The sequence below is a fragment of the Cydia pomonella genome, chromosome 9, assembly GCF_033807575.1.
Source record: "Cydia pomonella isolate Wapato2018A chromosome 9, ilCydPomo1, whole genome shotgun sequence".
In the NCBI taxonomy this organism is placed as follows: domain Eukaryota; kingdom Metazoa; phylum Arthropoda; class Insecta; order Lepidoptera; family Tortricidae; genus Cydia; species Cydia pomonella.
In genome coordinates, this window is record NC_084711.1 from 7,863,336 (window position 1) to 7,877,735 (window position 14,400).

The following is a 14,400-nucleotide window of genomic DNA, read 5'->3' on the forward strand; positions in this document are numbered from 1 at the left end:
GTTTTAACTGCCGTAGAGTGGGTAGGTTTTTTACTGGAGTCACATAAATGGCCTCATTGGTTTTTTGGCGTAGATATTATGGCCATAAAATGTTTGTTTTGGACAATTTAAAAAATATATTATTGTTTATCGAACAAAATATGTTTTATTTCACTGAAATAATATTTTTAAAGGATAAGACAAAAACTGTGTTAAGTGCAGGTACATGTCTCATATGATGAAACTTTTTCAAATTTAAATACGTGTAGTAAATTACTGTGGCCTACTAAAAATGGCATAATTTTTATTTGCATGTTGTCAAAGTTAAATGGGCACGTAAATAGGCCAGTATATTACTTTGGGCGGGTTATTGTAAAGTGCCTTTTTTTAAATTAACAAATCAATTATCTACTTTCGTGCCCAAATTTTCATATCAAAAAGTTAATAGTAAACTCAAACTAATAAAACTTACCCGTCTAGTTGGTGTGAAGTGTATGATAAGCTTAAGTACCTTTAGTAGTTCATTACGTCATATACATACATGAGACGTATCTTTCTTTACATCGGTTCAGTGAAGCCCCAAAATATATTTCAAAGGCGAAGTGCTTACAACTTTCTCCACCTACTTAACCCATTAAGTTTAGTTTAAGCTGCGGTTTAAGTGATGTTCGCAGGTATAGTTCTATTGTTAATGTTCATTGTAATTTTAACTGTTGTTATATTAAATTAAGTTTACCGTTATTGCTGTGCTTTAGCGTTTCATGATCTGAATTATGCACTCGTTTTTACAATCATTGTTTTATTGTTTGTTGGCTATGGATATGTTACGGGTAATGTTAGAAGGTTAATTAATCTCATGTCTATCATGATATAACTAGTAATTACCCTTTTAGCCTTTCGGTTAAAGTCCGAAAATGTAAATAACATTAATCTATATTCGTTGTTTACTCGTGCACATCTAGGGCTACCCAACACTGACTGGGTAATGTTAGGTGTTGCAGCATCACTTCTAACATTACCCTCTCAGTATTAGATAGACCTAGATGTACGAGTATATACGGGTAAACGCCGAATACAAATTAAAGTTGAGTTAATTTTCGGGCTTTTTTTAAGTTGACTTAAATGTTACAAGCAATACGGTTAACTAAAGTTAAGTTTACCTGGGTATACCTAGTATTACCCAAGCTTTTTGGATACAGACCGATTTTTAAATCAACTTTAATTTGTATTCAGCGTTTAACTTTATATATCTACGTGTAGCATTACCCAGTCAGTATTAGGTGGACCTAGATTGTGTACGGGTAAACGCCTAATATAGATAAAAGTTCTTAAAATTTTCGAAAGTTACCCAAAAGTCGAGGGTAATAGTAGTTATACCAGTGTAAACTTGAGTTTAATTAACCTTATAATAGTACCCGTGACAGATATATGAAACTAGGTACGTGACGTGCAGCGTTTATATTTATAATTACAATATAAACGGAACTATGTTGATTGTATTAACATTTCATTACATGAAACTATTCTTAGGTCAGCGTGTGCTAATAGGATAGGTATTAATTATGGTCATGTCATGAAATAAATTTTACGGGAATACTCTTAATAAAACAAATTCAATTATATTTTGGCGCTGTCTTCCGTGTATTATTTTTAAAATATCTCATTATAGGAGGTGTATGTATATCTTAGAGTACATTCTCATATTTAGTTCATAGTAGATAACACATCAATTTGTTTACCTATTTTAACATTACAAAGTTTATGGTGTGTATAAAATCATTTGACCTCCGCTCACATTAATATAAACAACAAGGCGTGTCTATATTAAGAGGCACGCACCGCTAAAACGATTTTTTTTAATACACTGTTGTCTGCTTTAACCTTCATTAGATCATCATTAGAGCTATGATAAATCGCCTATCACTTCTACCATCAGCAGCTGATTACGGAACGGCCGGTGCAGCGGTGCGTGAGGAGCCTTGACGCGGCCCGCGCCCTGCGTGCCTCTGACAGCGAGAAACAAATCGCCTACAATACATATATTAGCCAGACCCCATATCTGTAATCTCTAGTAAAACCCATTTTCTAAGCACGCAATACGCTGATACGCAAAAACGAATGAAAATAAACCCCTTTAGTAATAGGTTTTGTTCTCCAATAAATACACTTGTGACTGCAAAATGTTATAAGATATTGAATTTTTTTTTATCAGTTGTACAAAGGATATATCTAGTGGCAGAAAGTTCATGGCAGTGGTTGTTTGTTTGTTATTAGCGGTAACTAAATGATCAAAGCAAAAATATGAAAAACTACAAAATATTAAGAAACTGGGACAAATATATATTTCATAGATTCTTGAAGCAACGAATCAAGCATTGTTTCTATAAGCTTTCTCATTATTTTTCAGAATTATTGGCAATCATCTTCTTATTATTAACTTTTGAATATTATAAAAAAAATGTCCTTTTCTAGAAGGCATATTAAGAATGTCATTTAATCCAACAATTCCGGTAGCCGCATCGTATACTCTTTGATAAATTAGATTTTTGCAGAGTATTGCTGGCTAAGACGAAATTACTGCTGACTTAGACTCAAGTGCAGGCTTTTAAACGTGAATTAGAGACCGCGTCGCTCAAGCGTTAATGGCATATTATGACGAAGCGGTTGCCGCTTGTGAAAATAATTAAGTCTTTTCCACTTTTTCGATGCAAAAATCGTTACAGACAAACCGCTTTACCTACACCCTTTTTGCGATAAATTGGAAGAGAACAAATTTAATTTCTCGCATCACCGTTGTTACGTCCTGGTTTGAAACTTTGTTTGTGAAATTATTTTCGTATTGAAAAAAAAACACAGGAAGTGTGTTCGGACGATGATACGTCCATGAATTTTAATGTATCTACGCCGTACCCGCGCCGCGGTGGTTTAACAAACGAATGTTGAGCTTTTGTCTGTGAACGTAGATAGGTAGGTAGCTGCTCGTGTTTAGCAAGGGTCATGTTATACATTGTAGGGTCCTGTGGCGCAGCACAACATAATCGGGTGCTCGCCCGCCATCTGCCGGAAGTTTTACAATGTTTATGAGCTCCATCGGGAAGCGTACATAAATTCCGACTATTGGACGTGTACAAACGATAACGCGATACAATGGTTTAACTGTATTAAGCCGGGTAATTGTTTATGTAAGCCTAATTTATTAATGACTGTTTGTTTTGCAATTAAGAGTGTTTCCATTTGCTTGGTAGCTGCCAGTTTGGTCAGTCAAATGTTGGCATGAAAGGCAAATGGTATGTATGTAATATTAATTTAAATTCTTATTTTTCTTCCATACGTTACAGAGCTTAATGCTTCACGAATTCATTGGCCATAGCATAAACTTGACATTTAGTTTATCGCTCACGCTATAGGAACGCATGCTTGCAGCCAAGTTAATTCTGTCATGCACGATATGTAACAGGAAAATATGGTACTTTCTTTGAACTATAATTTTTCGCTTGCTGATTTGAGGGTGGAGAAATATTGTATTTAATATTGTATTTTTTTTAATATGTCATCAAATTGTGTGCAGTTTATCCATTTATGGAAATGCTTTTATTAATAGACTATATAACACCAATTCACACGAATACTATTGTCCGTGGGATATTCATTCATTTTTTATACCTACTTATTAACAGATAAAAGATTTCTGATCATGCCATGTTCATCAATTTCTAGTCAAAAACGATTCGCAAATTAGTTGCTTTTCATTTATAAATATAATTACTCGTGCCATGTTTATTGTAAGTACACCGAGTAGTTTTGTTTATTTAACCGAAGGTTTTTCTGTACTTTATTTTAAATCCTGAACAACCTTCAAGTCGCAACAAAGAAACAACTTCCACACACAGCTGTACTACAAACTAAAGGTAAAACAACGCTCTCAATTTATGGACAACTCTATCTTCAGAGAAGAGTCCCAAAATTATTTTATATTCAGCATTAATCCCGCAACCCGGTCTCGAGCACCGTTTCTTCCATACTTTGCGAGATTTCCGAAAGAAAGCTGCTTCGAGAAACTTCTATCCAAACTCCCGTGTAATCTTACTTATAAAAATAAACTTTTACATTAACTGATTCTGAATCAGGGGTGAGCAAGTTTGGAAGGTAGGCTGAGGCCGCGTCGGTCGGCAGAGGCTAGATCCAATCAGCTGGAAAATAGAAACAAATAAATACGTGCTTAGTAGTTTGACTCGATAAAAGTAAGATCAGGGTCTCAAATTTATGGAAGAGTTTGGCAGATAATGTGAAAGTTGGCAGATAAGACAGGCTTTGCCGAGCTTGAGCGCGCACTCGGCACGGTTTGAATATTCCCGTTCTCAGGACTCCCGTGCAGGAATGCACACTTTATATACTAACACAATCTGATGCATTTTTTTAAATATAACATTTAGTTGATTCTGCGGGAATATGATAAATACCTATATTAAGTTTTTTTTTATTTAATTTTTTTATACCACGACGATGGCAAACAAGCATACGGCCCGCCTGATGGTAAGCAGTCGCCGCAGCCTATGGACGCCTGCAACTCCAGAGGTGTTACATGCGCGTTGCCGACCCTTTAAAAATCTGTACACTCCTTTTTTGAAGAACCCCATACTGTAGACCCTCGGGAAAACTCGGGGGAGTTTTTAAATTATTCTGTAAAATAATCAATATAGGTGAATTATGCGCATATTTATTCTACGTTTTCGTGTAAAATTTATATGGTTGCTAAAATTGATTTGTTACAACAAAAATAAAATGTTGAATAAATTCTCGGTATTCCAAGATGTGGTCACTGTGTAGCACAGTACGGGAAAATAGGATCATAGTAGCGTAGCGAACATAGCGGAGAAGCTTAAATTTTTCAGAACGTTTGACCGTAATGGCAATACTTATAGCAGGCAGTGATTATTAAGTATTTAGTAGGCACAAGAATCTAGTAAATAAGGAAGACTGACAGCCCTCATACAATGCCGCTAGAATTGTCAATTTTGTAGATAACATTAAATATTATTACTTGACGATCGGTCTGGCCTAGTGAGTAGCGACCCTGCCTATGAAGCCAATGGTCCTGGGTTCGAATCCCGGTAAGGGCATTTATTTGTGCGATGAGCACAGATATTTGTTCCTGAGTCTTTGTATTTGTATATTATATATATCGTTGTCTGAGTACCTACAACACAAGCCTTCTTGGCTTACCGTGAGATTTGTGTAAGAATGTCCCTATAATATTTTTATTTATTTATATTTAATCATTTTCATCAAATTGCTCAAAGCGATTAATCGTACAATATATACGGCCTTAAAAACTGCCCCGCAATGGCTATTGATTACTTATTTCATAACGTAAAATTACTGGCCGCAGTTATAGCCACAAAAGTAGATTTAAAGGATAAATAAAGGCATTTTAATAATATTCCTAAAATGCTTTTATAATGCTTTGATTGTAAGTTTAGAAGTCTTAAAAGCATTAGGTAAATTAATGTTGTATTAAGCAGAAAGTCTGCAAACGATGCCATAAAAAGCATAAAGTTTAGAACTAAATTAAGTGTAATTCACTGTCTCGGACGAGACTCGAACTCGCAACTCTGGATCACTAGTCCATAGCTCTTTCAACTGAGCTACCGAGACTTCACTCGAGGACAGCGAATATTTCCATGGTTTGCACCTTAGGGATACCTACCGTAACGCTAACACGTAACACTTCCATAACGGATACTTGAGTTCAAAGTCGTATTGGAAATTTACCAGTAACGATGCGCCGCCCCATACTATATAAATGTTGTTCAAGACGAAAGTGGAAGACCCGCGCAAAATCACCTTTTCATACTAACGTACTCCTCATTTTCCTCTCCGGATATTAAAATGATTGAAAATATTTTGTCACAATTTTTTGTCAATCAATCACAGCCATGCCCCCTACGTTTGATTTTTTTTGAATTTTTAGTTATTATAAGTGTTAGGAGCATTTAATTTTTTTTATGAGATCTGTTTTTCGCTCCTATTAAAAAATAAGTATAAGTATGGATGTAGACTATTTTGAAACAAATCAAGACCTCATTATTATTATATTTCATGAAGATTTTGGCTCGGACGTGCATAATTTGGCTTTCAGAGAATGGACCTATTGAATATTTGTAGTCTCAATCCGAATATAACATTAACCCTGCGCTGCATTTTTTTTTTAAAGTAGGTAGTCAATATGAACAGTATCTATTACTAACAAAAACTATAGTTTTTATAGAAAATATCGCCAATATATCAATTAATAAAAAAGTGAATAAGCGCTCATTTTCGACATTAGATTTTTCCCTATCTTTGGCTGGCTATACGTCTCGTACTTGTGCTGAGGCCGGGTGTAATTAAGGTGCAAGGATATCCGAAGTCTGCCGACTAGAGAGCCTCGAGGACCCTTCAGTGGTTGGCTGTGTACTCAGAACCAGCAAGTGTTGCGTAGGCCGCCTTTATTCCTCTGTTTTGTGCGTTCAAAAGATCCCAAGCAAGCTTAATTGGGTTGTAGAAATATTTTTTCTTAAAATTCTGCACAATGTTACTTTTAATGCACCGTAAAATAAATATGAAATAACGTGAGACAGTAAGTAACGCTACTAAGTTTATTTCGCTTTGTCAACATAAGAGCCAACTTTATGAATAAGACAGATAAAGTTTAAAACCTAGAGCGTCTATAATACGAGACGCTGTCGTTAAAGCCAGAGCTAACTCTGCGCGGCGTTACATAGCGCTCTTAAATAAACTAGTGGATGAAACAGACAGAAACATAGAATCCAATCTTATTACGATTGCCCAACTTATATTCCACATTACATTAATTTCTCCGGAGACGTCTCGCAAACTAAGGAATAGCAGCTGCCCCGGTCGGTCGCATGTTTATTGAGAAATTGCCTAATCTCGAAGAGCTACAAAACAAAACCACATCGGAAATGTTGAACTAAAGTATTTCTTCTCTCCAAGGATGCTAGTTGTACCCTTGTCTGCGCCAACCGATCACACCCTTAAGGCTCCCGAATTACTGTCCGGGTTGATTACCGCCCCCCGCCCCGCAGTCGCCTAGCGAGCCCTCGCGCCCCGGGCCCTGCGTCAACTAATATTTGTGTTCCCTACTTATAATTTGTGCGCTGGAAAAGTTCGACAAACACCAGACATTTTATTAAGTATAACAAAACTTTCCATGAACTTCTGTAGTGCGCTCTGGGATTGTTTATTGACGTTGCCTGATCGGTTCGTTACCGATCTGCAATTGAATTAGGCATCTCTAATTACCTGAGCGCGATTAACATACATTAATTTAATAAGACGGTGTGCGTTTCAGAATAATAAATCTCATTTGAATAACTCGTAAAACCTCTTTAATGAATTGCTACCGACTTTAATAAGTAATAAATATTTATGTATGTGTACGCGTTCCTCGGCGAAAATAAATTTCAATTTATCGCCTCCTCTGCTTATTCTCATTAGAGTAAAAGATGTGAAAAACATTTTATCAGCAAACATCAACGAATATTTCTATCGTAAATATCCTCTTCACACGCCATAAAGGTACACAAAAAGGCACAAGGTTTTAATGCTCTTACCTACATTCTTGATTTTTCACCAAAACGGAAAAATGTGTTCATTGGCGCGAAACGAAATCATCGTCCCAAATACGTCTGTGAACAACAAAGACCGCCTCGGTACGTGTTTTACATATTTTTCTTTAAACAGGACAGGATATTTACTGGCTCACACATATATGGGTTTAAGGGGTAAACAATGGAGCTGCAAATATGTGCTTGCTTCAGGCAAGCAGTCGATTCGACAGCACAATACAACCAATTTAGATAGAAGTATTGTCCTTATATTTGAAAAGGTTATTGATTTTCTTTTCATTAATAGGCATATCAAACCAACATGCCACTTATGGGTATGTTCAGTCATGTATAATTATGAACACTATCGCGTATCAAAATTTTCTTGATATTTATGTAAATTAACACACATTTTCTTATTTTTGATAATTATGTAAAAATGTAATTTAAATTTAGAAATTAACAAATTTATTTATGATTCTGCATTGATTGGCATCTATAAAAAGAATACACTACTATATTAACTAGATAAGTTAGCATAAAAACCCATTTTAATGAAAACGCTTTTTCCCTAGTTTTAACTAGTTTTCCGAAGCGTCTTAGTGAAAACGCGTTTACACTAAATAGTTACTTAAAACTAGTTTTCCGTAAGGATTAGGTTAATACTATTTTATGTGGGATTTTTCATAAAAAATATTTTTTGCAAAGTTTCTTCGTGAAAATGACGTTTGACTAATTGTTCAACAAAATATTTCAGTAAAAACTAGTTTTTACTCGACTTTTTTAAAGTTTACATCACAAAATACTTAATTAAAGTCGGTTCTGGCGCTCGCTCGGCTTCGCCACGCTGTTTGGTCACGGTTAACCTAACGTGCTCCTCTTCGTTTCGCTCGTCGTCGCACCTATCTTTCGTTTCTTGCAGAATACCATGTAAACTAGTGAAAACGCTTTTTCCGAGTCTAAATTAGTTTTATTTTACCAAGGTACTGTGCGTAAACTAGATCTGACTTAAATTTTAACTGAGAAAAACTAGATTTGACCAAGGCACTTTGAGTTAAGAGTAGTTTTCACCAAGGCACTTTTGAAAAGTTTAAGTTTCTTAAGTTTTAACTAGTGAATAATACGTTTTCACTGAGCGGATCATGGAGGTTAGCAAGGTCTATAGCTCACAGAGCCACTAGTTATTTATTGATAAACCCTTAGAGAAAGTAACCATATACGATTAAAGTGGTTTAAAGGCAGAATGGTTATATCATCACAACGTATGCGTCACAAGCACCTGCTGAGTGCAGCACAAGTAAGTTAGTCCTCCTCCGCGCATATGCATAGTTTTTATAATATGTATGTATATTGATATTATATGTTATATTTATGTATATATATTGGTATTTATATAGCAATATGTCTATATATATGTAGTACCTATTATCATTTGTGTAACATTGTAAATAATGTTATTAATGTCCAAAATTGTAAATAGTTTTTGAAAATTACTTTTATAGTTGTCATTTCTTTTGAATTATTTTTCTCACTGTACCCACATTCGAGAATTTCTGTTTTGCCCTATGGTTGACTGGTAGAGAATGCCTTAAGGCATTAAGTCCGCCATTTGTACTTATTTTTATTGTGAAATAAAGTTTAAATAATAATAATATTTTTTATTATCAAGTCACCTGTACTATCATATGGATGATTTTATGGTATATGTAGGATTGTTAGACTGTTGTATTAGTTTATTGATAGGTACTCATAGATTAATTTATGGCAGTCAAAATCGTAACTCAATCAGAATATCAGATCAGTCTTCCATTTGCAACACCACGCGTAACAACTCCTTTGTTAGATTTGCGAAACTCATTCATATATATTACGTGTCGAATTTTCTGACAATAAACGTTTTAATTGATTTCCCATATAAAATTTGATTGCTATGCGTAGCCGGGCAGTATACTATTTGCTTTTTAAAAGATCATATTAAATAATGTCCGTACAGTGCAGTTTTACCCCAAGCAATAAGAGACTTGTTAAATTAAAAAATTGGGTTACTCATAATAACGCAACACTCGAGCCAAAAGTTCCTGTACAACATTGTTAGGAGCCTCTGCTTGAAAATGGTCGTGCACTATTGTTCAAATTAAAAACAACAATTTTGAGATAATGAGTTACTATTTTGTAGCGGAGTATATTCAACTTCCTTTTCTAACCTTTACAGCGGCGGGTTACACAACAGGTTATCGCCCACACGCGACATGTTTGCGAGCTCCAATCCGAATTTAAACCTTACAAAAAGGGGTGAAGGTAGATTATACCCTGCGTACCCCAAAGTTATCCTGACATTGATATTAAAATGATGGTACAGTCAGCATCAAAAGTAGCGGATCAAACAAGGTTTCAAAAGTATCTGCCATTCTGTAACAGCTTAACAAAAGTTGATGGTTCTATATGTAGAACAATTTAGACTGTATAAGATTCTGTAGTTGACTCTGTTCACCCAGCTCAGATCACCCGGGTCAATTAAGTAAACTAAAAATACACTTAGTTCACCTATATACTCTTGAAAGTAAATTTTAGAGAATTATCTTTATTTGGAAAAGTTATCCGGAATATCAGATACTTTTGGCGCGTTGTTTCATCCGCTACTATTGATGCTGACTGTACATATGTCATTGACATCTAAAACAAATATTCCTATTTCATACCTAATAAATGTTCATAATTAAAGTGTTTGCAATATTGTCCCTGCCGCTTCCTTTCGCCATCGCCCATCGCAACAACATTTCCATCCTCACCACTTAGATGGTTGGCAGTTCTCAACTGTTAGTTTCTCCAGGAACTTCCTGCCTTGCACAGCTAAACTGTGGATTGAACTGTCATCTGCGGTATTTCCGGACCGATACGACCTTCAAGAAAAGAACGATCTTAAATTCTGGCAATGCACTTACAACCCCTCTGGTGTTGCGGGTGTCTATGGGCGGCGGTAATCGCTTACCATCAGGTGATCTATCGGCTCGTTTGCCTCCTATATCTTAAAAACATTGCTCTGTAGGGTTTCGTAACTGAAGGACTCAAAACCTTCTAACTAAACCTAAAAGAATAACTGTTGTGAACGTAGTTTAACAACTACACAGAAATTACCAACATTGCAGTGTCTTGTCTTTGCGTCGAATAGAAGTTCTTATTATTAAGCATTCAAACATCATTGAAGCAGAAATGTGTCACGTACCGAGCGGAGACTAGCGCGTTGTAAACTACGTCTTTGCCAACGTTTTTCCAACGTTTTTCCAATATCAAGGCAAGTGTTAACACTTTGTGTACCAATCGACTTAGGTATCAACTGCAAGTGAACAGCAGCTCTGGCTCGCAGTAGAGTTTAACAGCAGTAAGCAGTTTTATATGAGAAATGTACAGATTCCATCAAAGCGCATACAGCGGAGCGGAGGTGAAGTGAAGGATACTAGTTTTTCGGCTGTTGATTGTGCTGAATAAGAATACTAAGTTTCAAGAAGTTGTAGTTAGTGTTATCTCACACCGATACGATACTGATCTGTCGGTGTCGAAAGTAATGTTTTTGGTTAAAGAAATGTAACTTTTGACACTGACAGATCTGTATCGAATCGGTGTGATAACTGATAACTTAGATATTATAAGCATTTGACGACTGGTTTGGCCTAGTGGGTAGTGACCCTATGAAGCCGATGGTCCCGGGTTCAAATCCTGGTAAGGACATTTATTCGTGGGATGAGCAAGGATATTTATTCCTGAGTCATGGGTGTTTTCTATGTATTCAAGTATTTATAAATAATAATAATAAGGCGTAGGGATGTGACGACCCCATCGCCCGCTGGTTTTACCAGTGCAATCAGTCAAACGCAGGGCAGCTTGTGGCTAGCTGTTGGGGAGTAGCGACCTCACGTACCCGAGTACTCCTGGGGAGTTCTGTTAGCCGCAAGGAGGGTGGGTGGGACAGGATTCTCTGCCTCTGGCTTGCCTTAACCGGCCGCCCAGAGTGGAGTCGTTAGAGCTATAAGCTCCAGGGGTGGAAGTGAAAAATTGCATAAGACGCGAGTTGGCACAGTGGCTGCTCGCAGCCACTGGGTAGAAAGCGGCGTACACCTCTCGACACCCCTGAGCCGCTCACACCGGTGTTGCCCTTGAGCCATCCTAGATGTCGCTTTTTGTGGGGGCCCATCTTGTGGGGGCGAGTCACCGTCTGCCGGAAATAAAATTGAATACCGTTTTATTACCTTTTACCCAATAGCCCAGTTCATTTTAGATTCCATCAACCCTGAAATAGTCCTTACACCCTGGTGGGTGCTGCCTCTGCGTGCGTCCCATGACACGGGCAAGGGCAACATCCGCTAGGTGTACCCCTTACATTTCATTAAAGTGTCAAGAGGGCCTCTACGTGTTGGCTTCGGCTCCGCGCACGCCTCCCAAAGGTCCGGAACACCATTGTTCCGTGATGGGAAAGACATAATAATAAATAACATATAAAAAATCTTTGGATCAATAGTTAGTTAGTTATATAAAAATATATATCGTTGTCTAAGTACTCTCAACACAAGCCTTATTGAGCTTACTGTGGGACTTAGTCAATTTGTGTAATAATGTCTTATAATATTTATTTATTTAAGCATTGTTCGAGTCGCGCCGTTACTAACGAAACAACTCACACGAATGAATTATACCGGTATGACCGCGATATAAACATGTATACTAGCTTGTGCCCGCGGCTTCACCTGCGTGGAATGATGATGATGATGAATAAAAACTATCCTATGTCCTTCTTGGGACGTCAAACTATCCTACTAACTCAGTAAATTTCATCTAAATCAGTATAGCGATTTAAGCTTGAAGAGATAACAAATAGACATGATTACTTCCACACCTATACTAGCGTTTGCCCACAACGTCGGTTGCGTGGAATTATGTAAGTAATTTGAGTAGCTTATTTTTTATCCAATCTGTATTTCAGTGATTCCCCATACAAACTGCTTCTCTCTTTTTCAATACCGAAAGAGATGACTAATTGGGCAAACATGTGTAAACAGTGTTTATTTGTAACGATAAGTTTAATAACAACTTAGTTTTATAACAACAGTATATTTTAAAGAAATTATTGATTCTCTTTACAAATTTCCACCCTCCGTTTTACACCCTTACAGGATGATTTCGGAGATAAAAACTCCTTTCCTACAACTCAAACTATTTCCACATCATATTTCATGTACATCGTTATTAACTCCCTATACAAGTTTCCACCCTCCTTTTCAACCTCTTCAGGGATGATTTCTGCGAAGAAAACTATCCTATATCCTTCGCCGGGACTTAAACTATCTATCAGACACACTTTCACATTTACGGATTATGATAAAAATTGATAAAAAATCTTATGTTTTTCCATGCGCCTCAATTATATCCATACAAAATTTTATCTAAATCGGTTTAGTGGTTTAAACATACATACATACACGGCGTCACGATATGACTTAAATACTTATTGAAACACTACAACAACAACACCTACAACCACCTAGGGTTTGCTGGTGTCCATGGGCGATGGTAATCACTTCCATCAGCCAATTTGCCTGCTTGTTTGCCTCCCTCATCACAAAAAAGTGGAAATAATAAGCGGTATTCAAAATTTAAAATCTGTTATGATATTGATACGATAATATCACTCGGCTTATTGATGCACGAAATGCACTGTAGTCGTATCATTAGGCATCTTGCTCGCTCGTCAAGGTGCAAGTCAAGTACCAGTCAGCGTGAACGATCGTCAAGGTCGTGTCGTAACCAGATCAAAACATTAACAAATTTTTGAAACAGAATTGGCCTACGGCCTTTCAGTTTTAGTTTAGTACTAAGTATTCTGTGTTCTGCGGGCTCGGCGATGGGTGGAGCATGTCGGACGCATTAAGACGGATCGCTGTAGTAATCAGTTAATGCATTATGCGGTTTAAACTGCAACATGGAGAGTTTATACAAATATAACCGCAATGCTTTTTTTTTTTTTTCTGGCATCATGAAATTTATATACTTATTGTAGTACAAAAATTAGTTGGCAGGAATACTTGTTTTTTTAGTAAACAAATTCAAGTTTTTTCATCATTGCTAAAATGTATATCTATAATAATACTCACATACTCCTTCAGCATACTAAGGTGGACTCAGACCGAGCTAGACGCCCTGGATCGGAGGGTTCGACTACTGCTCACCACACACCGTATGCTACACCCACGCTCGTCAGTTATTAGATTGTACATCCCACGGAAGTGTGGAGGTCGACGCTCCACAACCGCGAGGTGTGCAATCTCAGGAAATATATCCTTAACAACGAGTGTGGGTTACATCGTGATGTGGTAGCAGTAGACAGGAACCTCACGCCGCTCTCCTTAGCAAACGAGAACTGGCGCAAACCTGTGGTACTAAGTATTTTGCCAATTACCAATCAGCCTGACATTGTGCTGATAGTCCTATCGCAGCGTCGGGCCGTGCTCGTCGATGTCACCATCCCCCATGATGAGAATCTCGTGAAAGCCGAGAAAGACAAATCCAGCAAGTACCTAGACTTGGCTCACGAGATTAGCCCCATGTGGGATGTTGACTCGACGATCATTGTTCTGATAGTCGTGTCAGCTAAGGGTCTCGACCAACACCTAGAGAGACTCTCGCTAGGTGGCTGGATCAAGGGTCAGATGCAGAAGGCAGTAATTTTTGATACGGCGCGTATAGCTTGGGCCCTGCCCCGCTTTTCGCGGCACCCTAGGTTAGGTTTTTTATAATGTGTTTATATATATTTTGTATTGTT

General features: G+C 37.2%; 1 protein-coding gene and 1 non-coding gene across 6 annotated transcripts in view; both read right to left on the reverse strand.

Annotated features, from left to right (window-relative positions):
• Positions 1 to 14,400, reverse strand: part of LOC133521255 (RNA-binding protein Musashi homolog Rbp6) — a 669,256-nt gene that overhangs the window by 296,090 nt on the left and 358,766 nt on the right. The gene's annotated exons all lie outside the window — the stretch shown is intronic.
• Trnat-agu (transfer RNA threonine (anticodon AGU)) lies at positions 5,563 to 5,634 on the reverse strand. The gene has a single exon. It is a non-coding gene; the product is annotated as a tRNA-Thr (tRNA).